Source organism: Macaca mulatta, chromosome 14, assembly GCF_049350105.2.
Source record: "Macaca mulatta isolate MMU2019108-1 chromosome 14, T2T-MMU8v2.0, whole genome shotgun sequence".
Taxonomy (NCBI): Eukaryota; Metazoa; Chordata; class Mammalia; order Primates; family Cercopithecidae; genus Macaca; species Macaca mulatta.
This window is the reverse complement of record NC_133419.1, coordinates 47,202,211-47,215,948: the sequence shown is the minus strand read 5'-3', so window position 1 is coordinate 47,215,948 and position 13,738 is coordinate 47,202,211. Positions and strand designations below refer to the sequence as shown.

The 13,738-nt window shown below is 41.4% G+C and overlaps 1 long non-coding RNA gene across 1 annotated transcript in view; it reads right to left on the bottom strand.

The window, feature by feature from the left end:
- Positions 1-11,960, bottom strand: part of LOC144334279 (uncharacterized) — a 71,928-nt gene extending 59,968 nt beyond the window's left edge. The window contains exon 1 of the long non-coding RNA XR_013403970.1: positions 10,575-11,960. This is a non-coding gene — a long non-coding RNA (uncharacterized LOC144334279). The remainder of the gene's footprint in view (positions 1-10,574) is intronic.
- Positions 11,961-13,738: the final 1,778 nt, after the last annotated feature.

Sequence of the window (13,738 nt, the reverse complement as noted above, 5' to 3'; positions counted from 1 at the left end):
TTTATATGGTGGTGAATATGTGTGTCTTTCTTGTTTCATTTGGGGTTGGGGACAAAATCAACGTTTTTGTCTAAACAGTCGATATTCATTTTAACCTGGTTGGTTGTGTAATTACCATATTGTGTAATCAACGTTTTTGTCTAAGCAGTCGATATTCATTTTAACCTGGTTGGTTGTGTGATTACCGTATAGCCATATTGTGAACTGTGCAATAAAACAGAAAGGTGTGTGTATATAATTACCTTTGGATACCTAAAATTCCCAAGCTCGGTTACAATGTAATACTCAGTATAAGGCTGTGCAAACATGTAAGGGAATAATGGTAGTCAATGGGATATATGAAATGGGATCTAGAGGGCTTTGAGTGAAGCCATTCATGTTGAACTAACACTGGTTCAGTGTAGATGAAGTAGAGTGAGGGATATGCGTTCATAAAATGAAGGGTGGACAGGAGATTACATTTGAAGAAAGGGTAAGCACTCAGACTTGGTTTCTTTTAAATTAAAATATTTCTTTTGTCATGTGCAAATACATACCAAAGACTTGAACAGGCATTCTCTTGAAATTTGAGGATTTTTCGTTTTTAATGCTGTCTTTGCTTAACATTAAATATATGTTGCCTAATGGCTCCCAAATTTGTGGGAGTCTCTAAATGTTTCCTCTTAAATGTTCATTATTAGAAGTGGTTAAGCACACAATGCTATTTTTGTTTGATAGTTTGAGTTTTATGACCGTATGAGTTTAAATGAAATATGTTAAATGTTTCAGAGTTAACACTTTTTTTGGATAATTTGAAATGAAGTTTGTTTTTCAAGTCAAAAAAAAAAAAGAAAGAAAGTAAGTAAGAAAGAAAACCCTAACTAACACAGACTGCGGCTCTTCGATGAGTCCTAGTGCTGAATCAGGCCCAGACATGGTGGACTGGGCAAGGGTGGCAGGTAGGGGCGGGCAAATTACTGAGACATCAACTGAGGTGCTAAGGAAGTGCTAGTATCACCCTCCCCTAAGCCCAGGCTGCACAGTTTGTGGTTCCAAAACAGAACTCTGCCTTCTACTTCAAGAGAGGAGAAGGAAGAGTGGGGAGAACTTTGTCTTCCGTCTTGAATACCCACCCAGCCACAGAAGACTAGGGCACTAGTCAGAGTCACAAGGCCCTCTGTCCAGGCCCTGGCTCCTGGATAACATTTTCAGACACACGCTGGGCCCGAAGGGAACCCACAGCTTTGAAAAGAAAAACCCAGTCCTGGCACCATGCATCACCTGCTAACTGAAGAGCCCTTGGGCCCTGAATAACCAGCAGCAATACCCAGGTACTATATTGAGGCCTTGAGTGAGTCTCAGGACTTGCTGCTTCAGGTGATACTCAGCACATTACCAGCAGTGGTGGCAATGGGGTGAAACTCCTTCTGCTTGGGAAAATCAGAGGAAAAAGTAAAGCAGACTTCACCTTGCACTTTAGGTACCAGCAGCGCCACAGTAGGGTAGAGAACCAAGCAGGCTCTTGGGGTCCCCAATTCAGGACATGGCTCTTGGCATTTCTGGACCTGCCCTGGGACAGAGGAGAACCCACCGCTCTGAAGGGTGACTTTTAAGCCACACAACATTCACCACAAACTTACTAAAGAGCCCTTGGGCTTTAAGGGAACATTGGTATTAGTCTGGTGGTACTTTCCATAGGCCTGTGGTGGTAGTGGCCATGGGGTGAGGCTTCTCTGCCTTTAAAAAGGGGAGGGAAGAGTGGGAACAACTGCATCTTGTGGTTTGAGTGTGAGGCTAGCTGTAGTACAATAGAAAACAGGTAAATTTCTAAGGTTTTGGAGTCTAGCCCATGAATCCTGGTTGGCACCTCCAGACCCACCTGGAACCTGAGGATACTCACCACCCTGAAGGGAAGGACACAGGCCTTTGCCACCTGCTGATTGTAGAGCCCCAGGGCCTTGAGTGAACATAGGCAGTAGCCAGAGAGTGGTTATAGCAGGCCTTGGGCAAGACCTTGTGCTGTGCTGGCTTCAGGTCTGACCCAGACCAGTCACAGTGGTGGTGGCCACGGGGGTGCTTGTGTTACTCCACCCCCAACTTTAGGCGGCTTAGAATAGAGAGACAGATTCCATTTGTTTGGGAGAAGTAAGAGAAGAGAATAAGAATCTCTGCTTGGTAATCCAGAGAATTATCCCGAATATTGTCCAAAACCATCAAGGCAATACCTCTACAAGTCTGCAAGAACCACAGCTTTACTGGACTTGGGATGCCTCCTAAAACACATACAGTTTAGATCAAAATATTCAAATCTGTCCAGATGTCTGGAAAGGCTTCCCAAGAAAGTTGAGTACAAAAAATCCCAGACAGAACACTACAATAAATACTTTAGCTCTTCAGTGCCCAGACAGTGAAGAACATCTATTAGCATTAACCCAATTTAGAAAAACATGACCTCATCAAATGAACTAAATAAGGCACCAGAGACCTATCCTGGATAAACAGAGATATGTGACTTTTCAGACAGAAAATTCAAAATAGCTGCATTAAGGAAACTCAAAGAAATTCAAAATAACACAGACAAGAAATTTATAATTCTATCAGATGAATTTAACAAAGATACTGAGATAACTAAAAAGAAACAGAAATTCTGGAGCTGAAAAATGCAATTGGCATACTGAAGAATGTATCAGAGTCTTTTAAGAGCAGAACTGATCAAGCAGAAGAAAGAATTAGTGAGCTTGAAGACAGGTTATTTGAAAATACTCAATCAGGCTGGGTACAGTGGCTCATGCCTATAATCCCAGCACTTTGGGAGGCCGAGGTGGGTGGATAAGTTGAGGCCAGGAGTTTGAAACCATTCTGGGCAATATGGCAAAACCCCATCTCTACTAAAAATACAAAAATTAGCTGGGTATGGTGGTGTGCACCTGTAGTCCCAGCTATTTGGAAGGCTGAGGCACAAGAATCACTGGAACCCAGGAAGCAGAGGTTGCAGCAAGCCTGGGCAACAGAGTAAGACTCTGTCTGAAAAAAAATAATAATAATAATCAAAAGAGCAAGAGAATAAACAATAAAAACCAATGAAGCACACCTACAGGATCTAGAAAAAAGTCTCAGAAAGGCAAATCCAAGAGTTATTGGTCTTAAAGAGGAGGTACAGAAAGAGATGGGGTAGAAAGTTTATTCAAAAGGATAATAACAGAGAACTTCCCAAACCTAGAGAAAAATATTAACATCCAAGTACTAGAAGGTTATAGAACACCAGGCAGAATTAACTCAAAGAACACTACCTCAAGGCACTTAATAATCAAACTTCTGTCCAGGCACAGTAGCTCATATCTGTAATCCCAGCACTTTGGGGGACAGATGTGAATGAATCACTTGAACCCAGGGGTTTGAGGCCAGCCTGTCTCTGCAATAATACAAAAAATTAGCCAGGTATGCTTTCATGTGCCTGTAGTCCCAGTTTTCAGGGGTCTGAGGTGGGAAGATTACTTGATCCTAAAAGGTTAAGGCTGCACCACTGCACTCCAGCCTGAGACCCTGTCTCAAAAAATGACAATAATAATAATAAAACTTTTGGATGATAAAGAAAGGATCCTAAAAGCAGCAAGAGAAAATAAACAACATACAATGGAGTTTCAATACATATGGCAACAGACGTTTCAGTGAAACCTTACAGACCAGGAGAGGGGGCATAACATACTTAAAGTGCTGAAGGGAGAAAATTTTTACCCTAGAATAGTAAGTCTGGCAAAAATATCTTTCAGACATGAAGGAGAAATAAAGATTTTCCCAAACACACTAAAGCTTAGAGATTTCATCAACTCTAGTCCTGTCCTACAAGAAATGCTAAAGGGAATACTTCAATCAAAAAGAAAAGGATGTTAGTGAGCAATAAGTAATCATCTGAAAGTACAAAACTCACCGGTAATAGTAAGTATACTGAAAACCACAGAATATCATAACATAGTAACTGTGGTGTGTAAACAGCTTTTATCCTAAGTAGAAAGACTAAACACTGAACTAATCAAAAATAATAGCTACAACTTATAGACAGCACATGAGATATAGATGGTACAATAAGATATAAGTAGAAACAACAAAAAGTTTAAAAGTCGGGGGATGTAGTTAAGATGTAAAGTTCTTATTAATTTTCTCTTTGCCTATTTGTTTTTTGTTGTTGTTGTTGTTCATGCAAACAGTGTTAGGTTCTTACTGGCTTAGATCAATGGGTATGAGATAGAATTTGCAAGCCTCATGGTAACCTCAACCCAAAAAAAAATACAATAAATATACCAAAAAAAAAAGCAAGAAACAAACCATATCACCACAGAAAATCACCTTCACTAAAGGAAGACAGGAAGGAAAGAAAGAAGGAAGAGAAGTTCACAAAACAGGAAACAAAAAAATTGCCAGGAGTAACTCCTTATTTATCAATAATAACGTTGATGTAAATGGACTAAATTCTCCATTAAGAAGATATAGAGTGGCTGAATGGATTGAAAAAAAAGCAAGGCCCATTGATTTGTTGCCCATAAGAAACATGCTTCACCTATAAAGACACACAGAGACTAAAAATAAAGGAATGGAAAAAGATATTCCATGCCAATGAAAGCCAAAAAAGAGCAGGAGTTGCTATATTTATATAAGACAAAATGGATTTCAAAACAAAAACCATAAAAAGAGACAAAGAAGGTCACTATATAACGATAAAGGAGTCAACTCAGCAAGTGATATAACAATTGTAAATATATATGCACCCAATGCTGGAGCACCGAGATATATAAAACAAATATCATAGCTAACAAGAGAGATAGACTGCAATACAATAATAGGTGGAGACTTCAATACCCCACTTTCAGCAACAGACAGATCTTCCAGACAGAAAATCAATCACACAAAAAAGTGGACTTAATCTGCACTATAGATCAAATGGATCTAATAGATATTTACAAAACATTTTATCCAACAGCTGCAGAATGCACATTCTTTTCCTCAGCACATGAATTATTCTCAAGGATAGACCATATGTTAGGTCACAGAACAAGTCTTAAAACATTCAAAAAAATTGAACTCATATCAAGCATCTTCTCTGACCACAATGGAATAAAACTAGAAATCAATAACAAGAAAAATTTTGGAAACTGTACAAATGCATAAAAATTAAACAATATGTTTCTGAATGACCAATGGGTCAATGAAGAAATTAAGAAGGAAATTGAAAAAATTCTTGAAACAAATGATAATGGAAACACATCATATCAAAACTTATCAGATACAGCAAAAGCAGTACTAAGAGGGAAGTTTACAGGTATAAGTGCCTAATCAAAAAATAAAATAAAAACTTCAAATAAACAATCTAACAATGCATCTTAAAGAACTACGAAAACAAGAGCAAACCCAAGCCCAAAACTGGTAGCAGAAAACAAATAGAAACGATCAGAACAGAAATAAAATAAATTGAAGTGAAGAAAAGAATACAAAAGGTCAATGAAACAAAAAGTTGGTTTTTTCAAAAGTTATACAAAACTGGCAAACCTTTAGCCAGACTAACTAAAAAAAAGATAGAATATCCAAATAAATAAAATCAGAAATGAAAAAGGAGACATTATAACTGACACTGCAGAAACTCAAAAGATCATTAGTGGCTATCATGAGCAACTATACGCCAATAAATTTGAAAATCTAGAAGAAATGGACAAATTCCTAGACTCATACACAACCTACCAATGTTGAACCAGGGAGAAATCCAAAACCTGAACAAACCAATAGCAAGTCATAAGATCCAAGCCATAATAAAAAGTCCCCCAGTAAACAAAAGCTTGGGACTTGGTGGCTTCTCTGCTGAATTCTACCAAACATTTAAAGAAGAACAAATACCAATCCTACTCAAAATATTCCAAAATATAGAGGAGGAGGAGGAAATACTTTCAAACACTTTCTATGAGGCCAGTATTACCCTGATGCCAAAACCAGACAAAGACATGTCAAAAAAAGAAAACTACAGGCCAATATCTCTGATGAATATTGATGCAAAAATCCTCAACAAAATACTAGCAAACTGAATTTAATAATACATTACAAAGATCATTCATTATGACCAAGAAGGATCTATCCCTGGGATGCAAAGATGGTTCAACATATGCAAATCAACCAATGTGATACATCATATAAACAGAATGAAGAATAAAAGCCATATGATAATTTCCATTGATGCTGAAAAAGCATTTGAGAAAATTCAACATCCCTTCATGATAAAAAACGCTGAATAAACTGGATAGAGAAGGAACACATCTCAAAATAATGAAAGCCATATGTGACAGACTCACAAGTAGCATCATACTGAATGAGGAAAACTGAAAGCCTTTCCTCTAAGAAGGGGAATACAACAAGGATGTCTATTTCCACCACTGTCATTCAACACAATACTGGAAGTCCTAGCTAGAGCAAACAGATAAGAAAAAGAAATAAAGGGCATCCAAATTGGAAAGGAAGAAGTCAAATTATCCTTGTTTGCAGATTGTATGATTTTATATTTGGAAAAACCTAAAGACTCCACTTGCTGGAAACCTCTGTGGCCAGGGGTGCCTTTGCCCAAGTTTTGATCAGGCCTGCTGGGCTCATTCCACCTGGCAGGTGCATTTGGCTAGTGCTACTGGCCCCAAGGTCATGCCTGCCAAGGGTGAGCCAAGCACAGAGTGGCAGGGGATGCATGAGTAAGCAAGGGGACAGCCAGGCCCACTGGCTGTAGTGGGGCAGGCAGCTCCAGGCACCAGCAGGGGCTCCCTGTGAGGCTTCGGCTGGACCTGGCGTACCGCAAATGGCTTCACCGAGGGTCCCAGGGAACACGGTAGTACCTGGAAGCTTGGAGATGCCAGGAACCATGGAACCCCAAAGAGGGTGTCACAGCCCTAGCTTGGGGAGCTCCTAAGTCTGGGCTCCCCTAAGGGTCACAGCTCTTCTCTCCTCTCTTCTCTCCTTCATGTTGCCCACAATGTGGAAAACAAGGGTGATGTTTCAGCCCAGTTTGTGTTACAGCTCTTTCAGTCCTGCTATCCAGTGGGTCTGGAGGGTCCTGGGTTCTTGTCCCACATCCAGGAAGAATGAGATACAGAGACAAGAGGAGAGTGAGCAAGGTGAATAAGAGCTTTACTGAGTGACAGAATATCTTAGAGGAGACCCTGGAGTGGGTGGCTCCTCTCCGCAGGCAGGTCATCCCATCAAGTTGAAGAGACCTGAATTGGGTAGCCTCTTCCGACCACTGGTAGTCCCAACATCTTCCCAGCTTTTAGCAGAGAGGAGACCCTGGAGTGGGCAGCTCGTCTCCACAGCTGGTCGTCCTGTGGAGTGTCTGAGTCTAGCTGAGCTTGGGGTCTTTATGGGCTGAGAAGGAAGAAAATGCATGCTGATTGACCCATGGGTGGCCATGGGCAGGCCTGGAAAAGGCACTATAAGTTCTCATTCTGGTTCATGGAACTGAAAGCCTGGCTCCCAGGCTTCCAGCCATCCCTGGCTTGAAGGTGAGGCTTCACCGGGGACCTGCCCCTTTCCGCCCAGGAGCCTGTCTGCCTCCTGCTGCTGTTCATGGTGCCCAGGCTGTTTGTGCAGAGGGGCACCTGCAGGCCATCGCTGAGCTGCCTTCAGCATCCACCTTTGCCTCCCTCCTGTGCTCATCAGTGCCCAAAGTCCAGAGGGGGTGGAGGCAGCAGGGGGCTGGCGTGTCAGCACCGCCCCAAGTGTGTGCACACCCAGCCGGTTGATGACAGTGCCCAGGCTTGACCTCAACTTTGCTCTGAGATCAGAGTGAGCACCAGGAGTGGGGAGAGGCCAGGCAGCAGTGGTAGGCACTTCTGAGCCTGCAGGGACAGGGGCCAAGAGTGCAGGACATGCCCAGGTCCATAGCCACAGGTTAGGCAGCTGCAGCCACACCTGGGAGAGTGGGGCTCCTGTCTGCTCCCGGCTCTCTCTGGCTCTGCAGAGCCCACAGCCCAGTTGCGCCTCCCCTGCAGCTGCCAGCATCTTGGCAGTGCCCACACCAGGCAGGCCACCATTGCCATCACCATGTATATCAACAGAGTGATATTGTTAGTCCATATGTCTTTCTTTTGCTTCCAAGTGTCACACTGCTCTCCAGGATAACCCATCTACATGCTCTAGCAGTACAGGAGGATTTCTATAGCTCCATGTCCTTGCCAAAACTTGGCACAATCCAACTATCATTTTTTTCTAGTCTGGTAGATTCCTTCAAAATAATGATTTTGTTTCAAAGGTATAGATTAAAGTCTAAATATTAAATAAGATATTATAGTGTTTCACAGAACACAGTAACAATCTCCAAAGCGTTTTTTATTGTTGTCGTTGCTACTGTTGTTTTGCAAAATTCTTGTGTTAGAAATAACTTCTGTGGCCAAGCAGGGTGGCTCACACCTGTAATCCCAGCACTTTGGGAGGCTGAGGCAGGTAGATGGCTTGAGCTCAGGAGTTTGAGACCAGCCTGTGCAACATGACAAAACCCCATCTCTACCAAAAATACAAAAAAACTAGCTGGGCATGGTGGCATATACCTGTTGTCCCAGCTACTGAAGAGGTTGAGGTGAGAAGATTGCTTGAGCCCACGAGGCGGAGGTTGCAGGCACACCACTGCACTCCAGCCTGGGAGACAGAGTGAGACTCCCATCTCAACAAAACAGAAAGAACTTTTGTAAGTATAGCTTTTATTATCCTAACTGCTGATCTAGCAGCTACAGGAGAAAATGGAGCATTTTCTCTTCCTTATCTTGAAGAAACTTCTTTCACCAGAAATTAGTAGGGCCTCTAGTTCTCAAGGTCAACTACCTAAATTCCATTGGTTAATCCTGAGGGATAAGCAGGCCTGAGAAGAAATGCAATCACACTGGGGAAAAAGGTAGTAGGGCCTCTAGTTCTCAAGGTCAACTACCTAAATTCCATTGGTTAATCCTGAGGGATAAGCAGGCCTGAGAAGAAATGCAATCACACTGGGGAAAAAGGTAGTAGGGCCTCTAGTTCTCAAGGTCAACTACCTAAATTCCATTGGTTAATCCTGAGGGATAAGCAGGCCTGAGAAGAAATGCAATCACACTGGGGAAAAAGGTCAGAGTAAGGATTATTGGAATATGGAGCATATTTTATTGTAATCTTTATTAATTTGTATGCATTATGTGTACCTATGTGTTTGCATATGTATTGCTGTGGTGTGTGTGTGTGTGTGTGGTGTGTGTGGGGTGTGTATGTGTGTGGTGTATGTGTGGTGTGTGTGTGTATGGTGTGTGGGAGGGGTGTTGGGGGGGTGTGGTGTGTGTATGTGCTGTGCATGTGGAGTATATGGGGTGTATGTGTATGTGAGTGGTGTATGTGTGTGATATGTGTGTGTGGTGTGTGTATGTGTGTTGTGCGTGGTGTGTGTGTCTGTCTGGTGTATGTGTGTGGTGTGTGTGTGGTGTGTATGTGTGTTGTGCATGGTGCATGTGTTTGTGTGGTGTATGTGTGTTGTGTGTGTGTGGTGTGTACGTGTGTTGTGTGTGGTATGTGTGTCTGTGTGGTGTATGTGTGTCGTGTGTGTGTGTTATGTGTATGTGTGTTGTGTGTGTGGTGTATGTGTGTTGTGTGTGTGTTGTATGTGTGTTGTGCATGGTGTGTGTGTCTGTGTGGTGTATGTGTGGTGTGTATGTGTGTTGTGCATGGTGTGTGTGTCTGTGTGATGTGTGTGTGTTGTGTTGTGTGTGTGTTGTGTTATGTGTGTGTGGTGTATGTGTGTTGTGTGTGTGGTGTGTATGTGTGTTGTGCATGGTGTGTGTGTCTGTGTGGTGTGTGTGGTGTGTGTGTGGTGTGTATGTGTGTTGTGTGTGTGTGTGGTGTGTATGTGTGTTGTGTTTGTGTACAGAATTGGCTTCAGCAACCAACCACTTCCTCATTCCCTTTGCACCTTCTAGTCCATATAAGGAGAGAGAGAGAGAGAAAGAAAAAGAGAGAGGACTATAAACTCTAAACTGTATTATAAATAAAATATTTGTTATTTGTTCTTATCTGAACACTGGAATCCCAATCAGGACAGGAACAGTGTAGTTGGGTTTTTCACTGCGGATATTCAGTACCTAGGAAGGTGCCCGTGACATAGTTCAGCTGAATGAGTCTTAGTTAAGCGGACATGTTCACTGATGGAAACTTGAAAAATACAAAATAAGTATAAGGATAAAAATAAAAAGCAATACTAATTTCATCAGCCAAGATTGGGGAGGGGTGAGGAGAACCACTGTAGAACCTTCATACTTGGTCTCTAATCTATTTCCGAAGTGTATATAGATATATGAATACATAAACACCAAGTGATACAATATCTATCATTTTGTAGTCTGCGTTTTCATCTGGCAATTTAGCATAAGCATGTTTTCATGTCATGCCCTTAGCTACCACACAGTCAATGACAAAGCTGAAATTCAAATCTGGTCTGATAGGATTAAGTGTTGGTATTATTAACCAAATGCTATACAGCTGCAATCTAAACTTGGCAGCAGTATAGCATATATACAAATACATGTACAATATAATGTAATACAATGATCTTAAATACTTACTAGCTTGATAATAACACTTCCAGTGAAACATCAGCTCCATGAGAGCACTAGTCTTCTCTGTCTTATTCTCTACTGTATTCCCAGGGTCTAGAAGAGTTCCCGCCAATACTAGGAGTTCATTAAATACATGTTAAATAAATAAATAAACAAATGGACGAATGAATTTTGCAAGCATCTTTACCAGAAAGGTAAATAGATTGAGGACTTTGTGTTACAGAGAAGTATGGCACTATTTGGAGAGTACTAAGTCTAACCCTGCACAGGAGTAAACAAAGACCACAGTGCATTGCGCACTCGCCCCAGGTCAGATCCTGCGGGAGCAAGGCACATGGAGCCCAGCCTGGAATTACCGTAAATTCCCTCAGTCATTTCAAAAAAGGTACAAGTAGGTCATTGGCTAGAGTTTTTGCAAATATGTTTTAAACAATGTGCTTTGACAAGACTCTATAAATAATGAATTTGTGGGTAAATAAAGCACACTGTTCTCTGAGAATGGACCTGGATTTTTTCCCACAATTAGAGATTTTAAAAAGTGAACCTAGTAAGTTAGAAGATTGCAAGAGGGCTGCTTTTGACCCAAGTTTGGAAAACAAGTTGTTGAGTAATTTTTTTTTTCCCTCTGACCACAGCTGAGACCAAAGAGGCTCCAAGTACCCCACGTTGTAGAGAGAGCATCCAAGAAGTAAGGCCAGATCTCATAAGCCCCCAAGGCTTATGAAGAGGTAGCGGTGTAGGCCTTCAGCAACCAACCACCTCCTCATCCCTATTGCACCCTCTGGTCCATATAAAGAGAAGACTGAGGAAAAGATTGAGAGAGAGAGCAGGGTTGTCAGTCCGTGGGGAGTACAGTGTTTGTGGAGACTGGTGATTTCTCCATACAGATTTGGGGTTCATAGAGGAAAATAAGAATGCTGTGTAGAAGCTCTTTAGTTTAATTAGGTCCCACCTGTCAATCTTTGTTTTTGTTGCAATTGTCTTTGGGGACTCAGCCAAAAATTCTTTGCAAAGGCCAATGTCAAGAAGGGTATTTCCTAGGTTTTCTTCTAGGAATTTTATTGTGTGAGTCTTACATTTAAATCTTTACTCCATCTTTTTTTTTTTTTTTTTTTGAGACAGAGTCTCACTCCATCATCCAGGCTGGAGTGCAGTGGCTCGATCTCGGCTCACTGCAACCTCCGCCTCCCAGGTACAAGCGATTCTTCTGCCTCAGCCTACTGAGTAGCTGGGACTACAGGCATACACCACCACACCTGCTTACCTTTTTGTATTTTCAGTAGAAACGGGTTTGGTCATGTTGCCCAGGCTGAACTCCTGAGGTCAAGCAATCTGCCTGACTCCTAAAGTGCTGGGATTACAGGCATGAGCCACCACACCTGACCTCTTTAATTCATCTTGTTAATTTTTGTATATGGTGAAAAGTAAGGGTCTAGTTTCAATCTTCCACATATGACTAGCCAGTTATTCCAGCACCATTTATTGAATAGGGAGTCTTTTCCCCATTGCTTATTTATGTCAGCCTTGCTGATGATCACATGGTTATAGGTGTGCAGCTTTATTTTTGAGTTTTCTAATATGCTCCATTGCTTTATGTGTCTGTTTTTGTACCAGTACCATGCTGTTTTGGTTACTGTAACCTTATAGTATAGTTTGAAGTTGGGTAATGTGATGCCTGCAGCTTTTTGCCTAGGATTGTTTTAGCTATTTTGGCTCTTTTTTTCTTCCATATGAATTTTAGAATAGTTTCTTCTAATTCTGTGAAGAATGGCATTGGTAGTTTGATAGGAATACCATTGAATCTGTACATTGCTTTGGGCAGTATGGCCATATTAACAATATTGATTCTTCTAATCCATGAATATGGAATGTTTTCCATTTATTTGTGTCATCTCTCATTTCTTTCAGTAGTGCTTTGTAGTTCTCCTTGCAGAGATTGTTCACCTCCTTGGTTAGCTGTATTCCCAGGTATTTCATTTTCTTTGAAACTATCAACGAAGTAAACAGACAATATACAGAATGGGAGAAAATATTCACAGATTATGCATCCAATAAAGATCTAATATCCAGAACCTATAAATAACTTAAACAAATCAACAAGCAAAAACCAAATATGCAAAGGACATGAACAGATATTTCTCAAAAAAAAGACATACAAGTGGCCAACAAACATACCAAAAAAAATGTTCCACATCACTAATCATCAGAGAAATGCAAATCAAAACAACAATGAGATACCATCTCACACCAGCCAGAGGCAATTATTAAAAAGTCAGGCCAGGCATGATGGCTCATGCCTATAATCCTAGCACTTTGAGAAGCCACGACTGACAGATCACTTGAGCCCAGGAGTTCAAGACCACCCTGGGCAACATAGCAAAATCCCATCTCTGGAAAAAAAAATACAAAAAAGTAGCAAAGCGCAGTGGCATATGCTTATAGTCCCAGCTACTCAGGAGGCTAAGGTGGGAGGATCACCTGAGCCTGGGAGTTTGAGGCTGCAGTGAGCCGTGATTGCACCACTGCACTCCAGCTTGGATGGCAGAGTGAGACCCTGTCTCAGTAAAAATAAACAAATACATAAAATAAAATAAAAATAAGTCAAAAAGCAACAGATGCTGATGAGGCTGCAGAGAAAAGGGGACATTTATACACTGTTGGTGGGGATGTAAATTAGTTCAGCCACTGTGGAAAGCAGTTTGGAGATTTCTCAAAGAACTCAAAACAGAGCTGCCATTAGACCCAACAATCCCATTGCTAAGTGTATACCCAAAGGAAAATAGATCATTATACCAAAAACATATATGTACTCATATGTTCATTGTCACACTATTCACAATAGTAAAGACATGGAATCAACTTAGGTGCCCATGAGTGGTGGGCTGGATAAAGAAAATGTAGTACATACATGCTATGGAATACTACACAGCCATAAAAAAGAATGAAATAATGTCCTTTGCAGCAACATGGATGCAGCTGGAAGCCATAATCCTAAGTGAATTAACACAAGAACTGAAAACCAAATACCACATGTTCTTATGTATATGTGGGAGCTAAACACTGAGCACACATGGATATAAACATGGGAACAATAGATACTGCAGACTTCTAGGAGGAGGAGGGAGGGGAGCGTGGGTTGAAAAACTACCTGTTAGGTATTATGCTTACTA